The sequence below is a fragment of the Meleagris gallopavo genome, chromosome 2 (assembly GCF_905368555.1).
Source record: "Meleagris gallopavo chromosome 2, MGAL_WU_HG_1.1, whole genome shotgun sequence".
Taxonomy (NCBI): Eukaryota; Metazoa; Chordata; class Aves; order Galliformes; family Phasianidae; genus Meleagris; species Meleagris gallopavo.
In genome coordinates this window covers 932,677-945,129 of record NC_139405.1, presented here as the reverse complement: position 1 = coordinate 945,129, position 12,453 = coordinate 932,677, and positions in this window count along the sequence as shown.

The window sequence follows — 12,453 nt, the reverse complement described above, 5'->3', positions numbered from 1 at the left end:
TATCATACAGTGAGCTTTTGCATCCCCTGGTCATCAACTTTACATCTTGCAAGCACAAAAAAGCATATACACAAACACAGCCAAGTTACCAACTTCTGGAATAAAAAATATACATGCAACATGTAGGTTCAACTTAGAAGGCCTTCAATCACTCAGGCTTTTAAGATAGCCAGAATTGATAGGTATTACAGTAGTTGCTTCTACTCATAAAAACTTTTGTTCCAAAGAGGTTTTTCTTTCTTGTTTTGTGCCAGTGTTCTGTATTCCACATTTGTTAGCACAACAGTTGTTGCATGCAGTAACTTAGAGACCCGCATGCAGCAATCTGTCCCTATGCATTGCACTCCAGACTCCAGGTCTGAGCACATCTAGGGAGATGGCCAGGCACAACATTGTGAGTGCTGCTCTCTATTTTTACCCTAAAACTTTGTTGGATATGCCAGTTTTACACTTATCACAGTGCAAGCACTGCTCTCCTCTCCCCTCCCCTCTGGGGCTGTGGAAGATGCAGGAGCAACAGAGGAGACTCTTCAGACTCACCACTCTCTTTCATGCAGCTGCTGAACAAGAGCATTAAGGTCTCAACACTGTGTTTTTCCATTTGTTTGGTTTTGTTATCATGGGTGCCACAACTCAGAAGGCTTTGTCTGAATATCATCAGCTTAAGTGATGCTAGTAATGCAGATTTCCAGGCAGGATACTCAGCATGAGCCTTCTGCATGATGCTGTTCTACCATGCCAAGAGCGCAGACAATTGTAATCTAGCAATTGACTTAGTTCCCTCCTTTGAGTTTTCATTTTCCCCAAGTGGCAGGGGGAAAAAAAAAAGAAAAAAAAAGAAAAAGAAAAAAAAAAAAAAGGAAACAATTTTTATTGCATGGAAAATGCCTGAGGGGAATGAACTAAATTCAGCACTAACTTGCAAAGGCAGATTTTAAAGTTGCAAAATCAGAGTACAATTTGGTCCAATATTTTGTTTCAGTGTTTGGCTCAGTAAAAGGAAAAAAAAAAAAATAGGACATGTTTTTTCCTGCTTATGAATTGCCGTTAAAATGAAGTACAAGTTCTCACAGACAGAAAAATATTGTTGCTGTGAGCAAGTACGAACAATGCTAAGCCTCAGCCACATGTGCCTGGAGCGGCTCAGAAGCTGGGGAGCCTGCATCACCCCACACCAGCTCCGCTTAGCAGCACCACAGGTGGAAATTGTTCTCCTTGAAACAACTTCTGTCCAATTTGTAGCGGTTAATAACTAATGACATATAATTTCTAAATCTCAGCAACACTTTGCTCGCTCCTGCTTTTAATTAAGCCTGACGGTAGCAGCGGCGAGCCGCAGCCTGTGCTGCGCAGGGCGGCAGTGCGCTGGCACAGGCCATGTCCTCTCCTCCCTGCTCCTCATCGTGTTCCGGCCCTTTGTGCCACAGCACAGTCATGGAATGGCTCCTGGGCACCCCTGAGGCACTGCGGCAGAGTTGTGAGGGCTGGAGGAGATTCGTGCACCTTGCTGCCATTCAGCAGCCCCCAGAGCAGCTCTGGCTGTTGCCCCACAGCCGCCACATCTCTCGCAGGAGGAGGCTGATGTCGAGACGCAGAGTCTTGAGGCAATTTCCTATCTGCTTCTGGATTTGTTTTGCCACTGCAGTATGTCTCTCTCCACGTGCCATTAAGAGTTCAAATCTTTATTCTTCCCCTCCACCCCCCTACCGCCCATTCCCTGCCTTTTTAAAGCATCATGTTTATGCAAGTGGACAGGAGGCTCTCATATCTGGGTCACACGTTTGCTGGAGGTCATTGAAAGGCTACAAAATGGAGCATGCCTAATTCCGCTATTTTAGAAGTTTTCTCACATGTACTCAAGACAATTATGCCTATTAAATGAGTTCATTAAATTGCAGAAATCCTTTGAAAATTCTGGCATGCCAAAAATTATGCTGAACTTCTTTTAGTTCTTTAATGCCTCCCAAAAATGCTCAAATTCTCAGAGGTGCTGAGAGTGGGGCTCGGCTGCCTGCAACGTAGCAAAGACATTGCTTGTGCCCTGTCTCCATTACAAGCAGAGCTCACCGCAGCTGAACAAAGTGAATAAAACAGCACCAAGGTCCTCCAGGTGACACTTAGCAGTGCTGTTGTCATTGACCCAAGTGCCGCTCTGCTGAGAGCTGTTCAGACTGAGGAAAGAAAAGTCGTCAGTACTGCTTGGGACAGGACAAGCTTTGGGACAGGACAGGACTCATGGGGCATTTCCACAGCTGCAAGCTTGTGCTGGGCTGCTCTGCAATTTTCTTGTAAGGTCTGTGGTAAAATGTTAACCTGGAGGTCTGCACTGGCTTACATTGCTCCTCCAGCCCTCAGACATGGCCATGTAGGTTCAAGAAAGCCACATAAAAGAAAGATGCATTTCTGTTCCTTCAAAAGTCACTGCAGGGAGAAGGATCTCCCCAGTCCTAATCTTAGCCAGTATGACACAGGGCAATAACCTTTATTCTGCAAGCACCCTCCTCTGTCCACAGGACCAAATGTCACTAGCGCTTATGTCCTGCTACCTTCCAGCCCATTGAGGGTCTGTCTTAAGGAGAGTGGAAAAGCTTTTGGAACAGGAGAAACCAGAGCTATCAATTCTTTGCATTTTGTGGGGCTGTACTTCCCAGCACACCAGATACCCCAAGGTCCGATACTGTTGTGGATCACAGGATTAACCACTCTGGTAGGAAGCAGCTATCCCTACAAAGAAATGTCCCACTTTTCAAAACATGCTGTGCATCAATAGCTACCTCTGAAGTAAAGAGTGCCCAACCATTATGATTACAATCCACTGATCCTGAGGTATCTCACACTAATCAGATATGAATATTTTCTTGTAAGTTGTACTATAATATATACAAACAAAAATTTATAATTTTTTGATGCAATGCTAATTATTATGCAGATCTCATGTCATGGAACTGATTTGGCATCAAAAAGTTCTGGGAACCTGCAAAGTAGATACTCTAAAATATTGCATAGGGCAGCATGCCTCTGAGCAGTGCTGTCACTTCAGGGGAACTATGCATATCCACTGCAGCAATTTGGAAATTAAAATGTACACAAGATGATAGCTCATTAAGAAGCGTTTCTTTTTCATGGGTAGGGGAACATTTATCACAGCTGGCCCACACCAACAATCAGCTTTGGACAGAAGCCACCTTTACTAATGAATGGGAGGAAACACTTTTTAATTTCTCTGAGATCTCTTATCAATTGATTTCAGATGATGTATGGTAGGTTTTATTCTCCAAGAATTAAAATACTCTTCAAGTGCCAACAGAGACCTGATATTTTTATTGTATGACTTTGTCTTCTGACACTATGTCATTTTGCCCTGACACCGCAGCTGCCTCCCCACAGACTCATTGCTGCTGTCTCCCATTATCCTTGTCTTCCTGCTTTCCCTGTGATCACACTAACTCAGGTTTAGACAAGCAGGAGGAGGGGAAAAAAAAGCCAACAAAGCAAACACCACATCAGCTGAAACCTCTCACTAATTTTACACACAAAAATCAAAGATGGTTTGCTACTCTGCACTCACTGATATGGTGAGAATTAATTGACCTCAGTTGTTTATGTTTATCTTATGAGTCACATAAAGCCCTCGAGTGCTACCTGCAGAGTCAGAAGGCATTATGTTGGCATTGAAGAGAGCCTTTGATCAGGTCCTCGGGAAATACTTCCTATGTACTCCTGAAGTGTAACTTTAGACCAGGCTCTACGAAGACCACTTCACTCTTTTGTGCATCGCCTTGAGTTCACTAGTGAATGAGCTGAAATCCGCTGTTTTCTTTACTAGATGGCATATGTCAAGGATCCCTGTGATCACTTTTATTACCTGCTTTATCTAAAGAGCTCCTTGCTGGAGCCTAGGGTGTCAGCAGTCGTGAAAAGAGCATAGCTGAGATATGACTGCATTTTATAATCTTCTGGGACAGACAATTAGCTGAGGCCCATTAGCATCTCCATCTCAAATCTTAGGCCAAGGTCCCAAGCAATGGCAAAGATGGGCAATTCTTGCTAAGGAAAGGGAAAGCCCCATTTCTTCATGGCATAGGTTGGCACAACAGAGACGGGCAGAAAGTAGAAGTTGCATGTAGCAAGGTGTTTCACTGTTTGCCACTCTTCTGAGTCTTGCATTCAGTGCAAAGCTGCTGAAGTCTGGTAATTCCACTGTGGCATGTGTCTGAAAGGACAGCAGTGGTCCTACTTAGGGAATGGCTGGAAGCTCTTCTGTACCCCCACAGAGCTTACACTGCTCCAAGGGCTCAGCCTATCTCCTCCAAAAGTCAAAAAAAGAATGTGGCTGGTGTCATTGAGCAGATCCTGAGGATGCCCTATCAGCTCTAACAGGATCTCATTCTGGTCCTACTCAACTACTAAGGATTTGGTCCCAAGTGAAAGTGGGGAACAAGTGGAGAGCAGAAAAGCAGTACAAGAAAAGAAATGGAATGCTGTGCTTTGGTCAGTTGCTACAGATTTCAGGGTCCAAACCTGGTGTAGGAAAGAGCATAGTGACCCTCCACAAGAGCAATTTCCTCAAAGCCTCATCAGCACACACATGCACCGAAGTGCCTGCTCCAATACGTGAATTCTTATTATAATAGTCTCTAGGAGAATAATGTCATATGAGATGTCAAAAACAAGAAGCAACATATTAGAAGAGTGCCAGTTGGAAATAAAGCCCTGCTTTTACTGGATAGCTGATCTGCTAAAAGCAGTTATTTGAAATATCTGCAGATCTCTGGGATCCATGAATAATTGCTATCTGCACATCTCAAAATCTTTACAGTTTTGCTGTTAGACATAGCTGTGCATGCCTATAAATAGTAGGGCAATGTTGCTCACTGCATAATACAGTCTCTGTGCTTTTACAACTCATCATGAACTTCTATGTAATTTATTTTTTATTGAAGAATTCCAATTAATGGCTTCCTGGTGATTTTAAAGCCTCAAATTATCAGTCTCTGAAAACAAAGCAGAGAACATAATTATCATAAACGAAGAATTTTTCATTTTGAAGCTTATCTGTTTGTGCTAAGTATCTTGTCTGTAAGTAATTAGTGTCTTTATTTTTTTTCAGTAAAAATAATGACCATTCTGTGCTGCACATCCAAATTTTGTTAACTGCTAGATGTACTGTATATATTACACTTGAAAATGCACCACCTTGGACCAACTTTAAAGTATTTCATCAAATGATGATGGAAACAACAAAATACATCTGTTTGTTAGAATAAATTATGTGACATATTTTTTTTAAAAAGCTATTACATCTTTTTCTCTTCCTTCAAAGATGTAAAAGCCTTTCAAAAATACGTACTTCTTACTTATTACTATGGTGACAAAGCATGAGGGGATCAGTTTGCTGCTTTGTGGCTATGTGTACCTCCTAGCAGCCGATCACAACTGATCAGCTAATTGTACATACAGACATGGCATCCTTTCTGTAGATATCTCAAAATACTTTGTCCAAGATAAGGCCAAACAAAGTTACACAAAGTAACATAGCATCCATAGGCATGCCTAGGCTAAGTTCTTCACTAGCTTCTGGTCTACTTTGCAATTTTTTCCTTTAAATTCTGTGGGGTCATACCCTTGCATCTCACTGAAACCCTGCAAACCCAGTGCAGCTGTACTGCAGAGCCATCAGAGAAGAGCATTATCTAACATTTTGTGTGCTATCCAGCAAACAGCCAGGAACATCAGCCACGAGCATAAAAGGAAAGGTCTGATCCTACAGACAGTGTTCCTTGCCTGGATTTCATAATGACGGAGGCAAGAGGACCCCCACTGTGACAATACCTGTTGAACAGTTCCATCTGGTCTAGCGCCTGGAATCTGTTAGCAGAAAATACAAGATTTCTTGGAAGATGAAGAGAATCCTTCCTAAAGAACCAGTACAATTCTGCCCACCATTGGGCCCATTCTGGCTGCCCACCAAGCCAATCACACAATAAAACATAAGGATTATTGATACTTCTAACAGAACCATTTCCAGACATCAGTACATCACCAAATTATCATGTTTCAAACATTTCACCCAGCACAAGAGATGGATATTCAGTTTAGAGTATATAGCTCATAATGAAAAAAAAAGAAAGAAAGAAAAAAAAACAGAATTTGAGAGACCATTTAGAAATGCATAGGAGGGGCAGAGCTTTTTTAAAAAGGCCTCAAAATAATACAGCCATACCTTACATAGCCTTCTGTGTTAGCAAAATCATTCTTCAGCTGATTGACTTTGTTGAAGGCCAGGCAAGGTCTCTCAATATGGAATTAACAGACCTGTTAGGTAAAGTTCTGTGAATCAATCCAGCTGCAGAGTCCTAAGTAAAGCTGCAAGCACCTGAAGCAACACTAGAGAGCCCTACAAAGGACAGGTCACAGTGATAACAGAGATAGTAGAAGGTCACTTGCAGTTACAGGATCCCAGGGAGGCAGCTGCAGTTACAGTTTGGGAGGAGAAAATCTTGCAGCCCTGAGACACCTTTGCCTTGTTCTCAGTTCAGATCAGGGAGTATGCTGAACCAAGAACGGAAGCAGCCAAGGTAGTTGTCATGGTTCTATGATTTTTTTTATCAGTATTCCACATCCTAATATCACATGGTGCACTGGGAGTTAAAGAGTTAATGCTCCTGTTTCATGGATTGTTTATATTTCCAGATACCTGTTTCTCAGAAAAGAAGAACTACATCATCCCAGAAGATGGATTCTTCTGGGATCTCTTCACTGCTCCATTTCCGTTTTCTGTTTAAAGGGAAAGATAAAACTGCTTGGGAGTCGTGAGATTGCCCCTTTATTCTTATTCCTCATCTCTGCAGTGCGTGCTCTCTAGCTGTCTCACCTTCTGCATTAGAGTAAGACCTTTCGTTTGGACACTGGCTCTCTCATTTTACATGATTTATTAGCTCCAATTCCTATTATATTATATTGTATTGTGCTATCTTGCATTCTGCTATCATATTTAGTAAATTAGTTTTCTCCCTTAGCTCACTGCCACTGTTTTGTTTTTAGGCCCATCTCCCACCTTTTACCTTTTCCCCCTTCCCCCTCTTCCAGGGTGTGGATCCTCAGGTCCACCCCTGCCCCATTCGGTCACAGAACTGGGCCAAACCAGGCCAGGAACTTTGGACATTAGGTAAAGGGAGAAACCTGCAGTACCTTCTCACAAGCGTTCATTGTAAAGCAGGAATGTGAACCTGACACATGATATGGTGAAATCCTGCTCCTGACTGGCAGCTGGGGAGCTGCAGTGGAAGGAAACACGTCTATTTACAGTCACCCTAGTGCTGAGAGCAGGAGACATGTGTCACTGATGTTCCAATTGTGCACAGACCTTTGCAGGCACTTCCTGCACAGTCTCCTTTGAGTGTAGGTGGGATGACTTTTCCAGGCAAATCAGCTCAAACTGAAGGCCAGGGGCCTGTCGCACGTTTTAGGTTGTAGTGATGAGTTACACCCTCACCCCCACCAACCCTGGGTGACTTCTGTATCACAGAGCCCTATAGCAAAGAGCCATGAGGACAGAGGGAGAACCTGGCAGATGTATCTGGTTCTGCATTTGCTCAACACAACAAGAGCATCCTCCAAGCCACAGAGGAAGGTGGAGATCAGGTCCAAAATAGTATGAGTATGCCATGTATCAGCCACTCTCTATATTACCATCAGTAACACAGCTGTGCTTTATTTCCCTGTCTTGTATAGCATTGTTGTTTCCATTGTGGATTCCATCAAGAAAAGAAATCACATAGTCAATAATTCCATAGCTACGTACATTGGAGAATGAAGGAAGGAATTAATTAGGAAGGCAATGACAATGCTGCTCTACAACAATAAATTCCTGGTGATCTACAGATATGAAGCAATTCCCTGCTTCTATAAGAGATCTTGCAGAATGTGGTGGAAATGTCCTAAGGAAATATACCGACACCGGAACTTTATATAATAAATAAACATGCATTAAAGAACTTAAGTCAAATTAGGGTAACATCTCCTATCAGTTCTCCTGCTCCTTGCTAGCCGGCTCCCTGTTCTGCAACCCCTGCACATCACCTCCACTTCTTGCATCAGTTGGGGCACAAATGTCCCTTTGAAATATGAATGGGGCCTGACCACAGCACACATTGGATCAGCCTTAGTTTCTGTCTTCTGCATCCTTGAACCAAATCTTCAGCTTCAGTTCAGAATCCCCTCCCTTTTTTCACAGACATCCAAGCCAGCTACTAAAATAAATCTTTCTTTTCCCTGTGAACTCCAGTGTTCTCCTACTGGCATAAGGTAGCAATGGTGACGGATTCCTTGGCTTTTCTCCTAAATGCATGGCCCCATCACCTCACCTCATGCACACCCCCTGACCGGCCACACAGGCTATGGGATGGCAGAGAGAAGCGCTGCCATTTGCCACCCGCCTTGGAGTCTTTTTGCTTCCAGGCTTTAAGTAAATGTCAGCTTTTTTACTGTGCTACATACATTGTTAATTTTAAAAAGAAATCCAATACCATTGTTTTTCATGCAAGCTGAGGTGATTCTGAAATTTAATAAAAATAGTGGAATTTTCCATTAATGGCACCCATAGTTTAAGTTAGAATTTGCTACTAACTTTCTATAGCAGCAAGACAGGAGAACAGATAAAAAGAGGTCAACCTCATCTTGTTACACTGTAGCAGTCTTCAATCGCCGCCTCAAAAGCAAAGAATTCAAAATACTGCTATCACTTTACTGAACTGATGTAAAAAACTTGCACCAGTGTTGTATTAGGAGCACCTACAAATACTTGTCAGGTAGAGATCATCCAAGAATCTAAAAACTTAAGGCCCGATAATTGCCTTTATAGGGCAAAAATACAAGCACAAGGAAATTATGTGAAATACTCTTTCTTAATCTAGTCCTTCTATTGCTCCAGATCTACAGAGAGGGACAAATCACAGGTTTTCAAGATAGGAACATGATCAAAGCATCCTGCATCCTGATTCAGGATGGTGGGACATCCTTGTGTGGACCCAGCTGTCAAGAGGAGAAATGTATTGCTCACTGGAAGATGGCTTCTCTGAAATACTGGCATTGTAGCTCAGGTACTTACTGCACCATAACCTTTAATATCTGCATAGCCGAAGAGCAGATACTGCCACAAATTTTGCCTCCATCATTATGAAATCCAGGCAAGGAGCACTGTAGGATCAGACTTTTATGCTCATGGCTAAGTTTCCTTGCTGATTGCAGGGTGCCTCACAAAACTTTAGATAATGCTCTTCTCTGATAGCTCCTCAGACTTTGTCTGAGTGCATCTCTGAAGCCTGTCACCACCACTGCATTAAGGAAGAAAATTAGAGGAAAAATGTGAAAAAAATATTTTGCTTCCAAAGTACATTTTCTTGATGGTTGTTACTGGGGGGAAAAAAAAAAAAAAAGTTCTATGTGAAAACCAAGTTGTGTGGTATTTGGGTATTTGTTCTTTTGACTTTGTTTTTGCAGAAGGGCTCCCCAGGATTCACCCATAGGTGGGTGAATCTTGGACAAAGTAAGGTCCTTCTTCTCCTCAGACTCTTGCATTACAAAATCAGCAGTTTATCATCACTTCTCCAAACACCACCATTGAGTGGTCACCTCACAGTCAAGAGAAGAAGGGAAAAGCCAGCCTGCAGCCATGCAGGCAGCATGTTGCACCTGGAGAAGTGTCAGCACAGTGCTGAACGTACCCAGCCAGGTCACCCAGCAGACAGTCACATGCCTGTTTCCAACTAACCAAACACATGCAAACAGAGAGAATGAAACACCCAATTATTCTACAGCAATGTCATCACTCCGTGAACATTTCAGTCCCTTCTACATGTTTATGTGCTCCTGAGGTTGTATTGGGGTTTAATGTGTAATGCAGAGGCTACAACATGGACTCTCCCTAGAAGCCTGCCCATCTCCAATGTCACAAATGCTTATTTTGGAAACCACATCTCCATTTCACCAAGGTCTTAGCTCAACAAGGAAAACAGGCTTCCTTTCCACCCCTCTGCTTCCTTGTTCAGTCTCTTGACACTCAAAAGCCAGAGATAGAATCACAGAAACAAGGGATTGTTTGAGTTACAAGGAACCCCTAAAGACCATCTAGTCCAACTCCCCTGCAATGAACAAGGACACCCAAAGTTCCATCAGGTGCTTAGAGCCACGTCCAGCCTGACCTTGAGTATCTCCAGGGACATAGCATCCACCACCTTTCTGGGCATCCTGTTCCACTGCTTCACCACCCTTGTTGGAATGAACTTTTTTTTTATATCCAACTTAAGCCTCCTCAGGCACCCATTCCCCTCCCAGCACTCATTTTTTCTGAGCATGAACATCAAATGGGGCTCATCCTCAGGCTCTGCCTCTGCCAGCACCATCTCTGACATCAGAGATTACAAAATCCCAATGGCACTTCTGCAGGAAGGCTGAAAAATATGAATAGCTTTTAGCAGAGTGGCCCTTTCTTTCTGCAGACATTTTATTAAATTTGTCTTGTCGCTGTATTTTTCCCCGTCACTGCAAGTGTGAAACTTACTGCAGCAAGAAATTCACTGGGTTTTCCCAAATATTCCCCAAACAGCCATTGCTTCTTACCCTGAGCGTCAGAAGCATGGTCCAGGCAGAGCTCCCAACCCAGCAGGCTTTGTGTTGGATGACTTCAATTGCTGCAGCAGAAATCACTGGAAGCTCTGGAGTCAGAGACGGCAATTCGCAGTAATACGTGATAATGAGGAAGGTTGTTCTCATCTCCGCTGCGGAGCACTGACCTTTTAACAGAGCAAATGTCAGGGAGAGATATACAAATGTGTTTAGAGAGGTACCGGGTGCTGCCCCGAGGGGTGCCTTGTGGACATCAGTACTGCCCACAACCCACTGCTGTGCAGGCAGAGCAGGTGCAGTGCTGTGGGTCATTCTGAGAGAAGGCAGCTCTGGAAATCATGCATTTAGGTGCAGGGCCAGATCCCTGCAGCAGAACAGTACTGCACATACCCATAAGGTGTTTACACAGGGTGAAACTCTTGGTGCTCAGGCCAGTGAGAAAAAGCCAGGGTACGATGAGTCAGTATCTTGCAAGCAATACACTGCGAGCTGTGCAAAACTCCATCCAGTTGCTGCTTGCCTCTCTGGGTGGTACTGAAATGCTATCAGCAGCTCTGCATCTGAACTACATGCCATTATGTCTGCACCACAGGACAGTCTGAACACCAGGCTACCTTATCCAACACCAGCATGAAACCTACCTTCACCTGAAAGACTCCTGCTTTGCAGAGGTGAGAGGGAAGACAGAATGTGCCAGTGAGCTAGAGGTGAACAGGAAAAGTGCTGGAGCAGGGTCAGAGGCCAGAAGGGAGCTGGGTTGGGATATACATCTGCTGCTTGGGATGCACAGTGCAACTATGGCCCAGAACCTGCACATCTGGGGCAGCTGGGCAAGGGCCTCTCACACACTTCCTTGGTTCCTGGTCAACTACTGAAGAACAGAGCATTCTGAAGAAAAAAAAATATGGAGAGATCTGCTTCTTTGTACAGTGGGGAGATTCAACACGGGGACAAGGAAGAGCAGACCTGTGTGATCTGGACTATCACATGCACCTTTCTGCCTTGGCCCAAGGAAATCTAACAGGATATCTCTAGAAATCCACACACTGCAATCAAGTGAACCCTTCAGGTCAAAGCATCCATCTCCTGTCCTGACAGGATATGCACCTACACAAAGAAGATCAGAACAACCAGTCCCTTCACAGAGGCCAGTTGCCCAGTATGCTAAAATACACAATCTGTAATTGCCTGCTGCAGGCTGGAGGACACCAGGCCCCTTTGCCAATGATTTGGTTAATTTGTTGGGTACCACCAAAGGGTGTGGCAGTGTCTGTTCTTCAGACACAAGGCTGCCCCACAAAGTGGTGGAGTCACCATCCCTGGAGGTGTTCAAGAACCGTGGAGATGTGGCACTGGAGGACATGGTTTAGTGGCATGATGGGGATGGGGTGGGGTTGGACCTGGTGATCTTAGAGGTCTTTTCCAACTTTAATGATTCTATGGTTCTGTGACTATGTAAGGAGTGTGCACATGGAGTCAACATCCTTTATCTCCTTTTGATTAATGCCAAACACCCAGATCTAGTGACCAGATCTAATCACTGCAGAAGGAACTGCAGCACCCAGCACTCCACATGGGACTGCACTCCCTATAGTGGCAGCAAAGCTGGCAAGCCGCACACACATCTAGTGGTGATTAGCTCCCTGTTTCAGCCCTGTGGACCCAGTGCCAGCAGCAGTGTGGGGAGGTTACACCCAGGAGTCCCAGTGGGCCTTGGGGCCGTTGACGCCTTGTGGCTGAAGGAGGAGAGTCGGGAAGGCAGCAAGCTGTAATCTCAAATTGTTGTGCTACCTGGCTTAGCGATGTTGTTGGGGGGACGGGAGAATG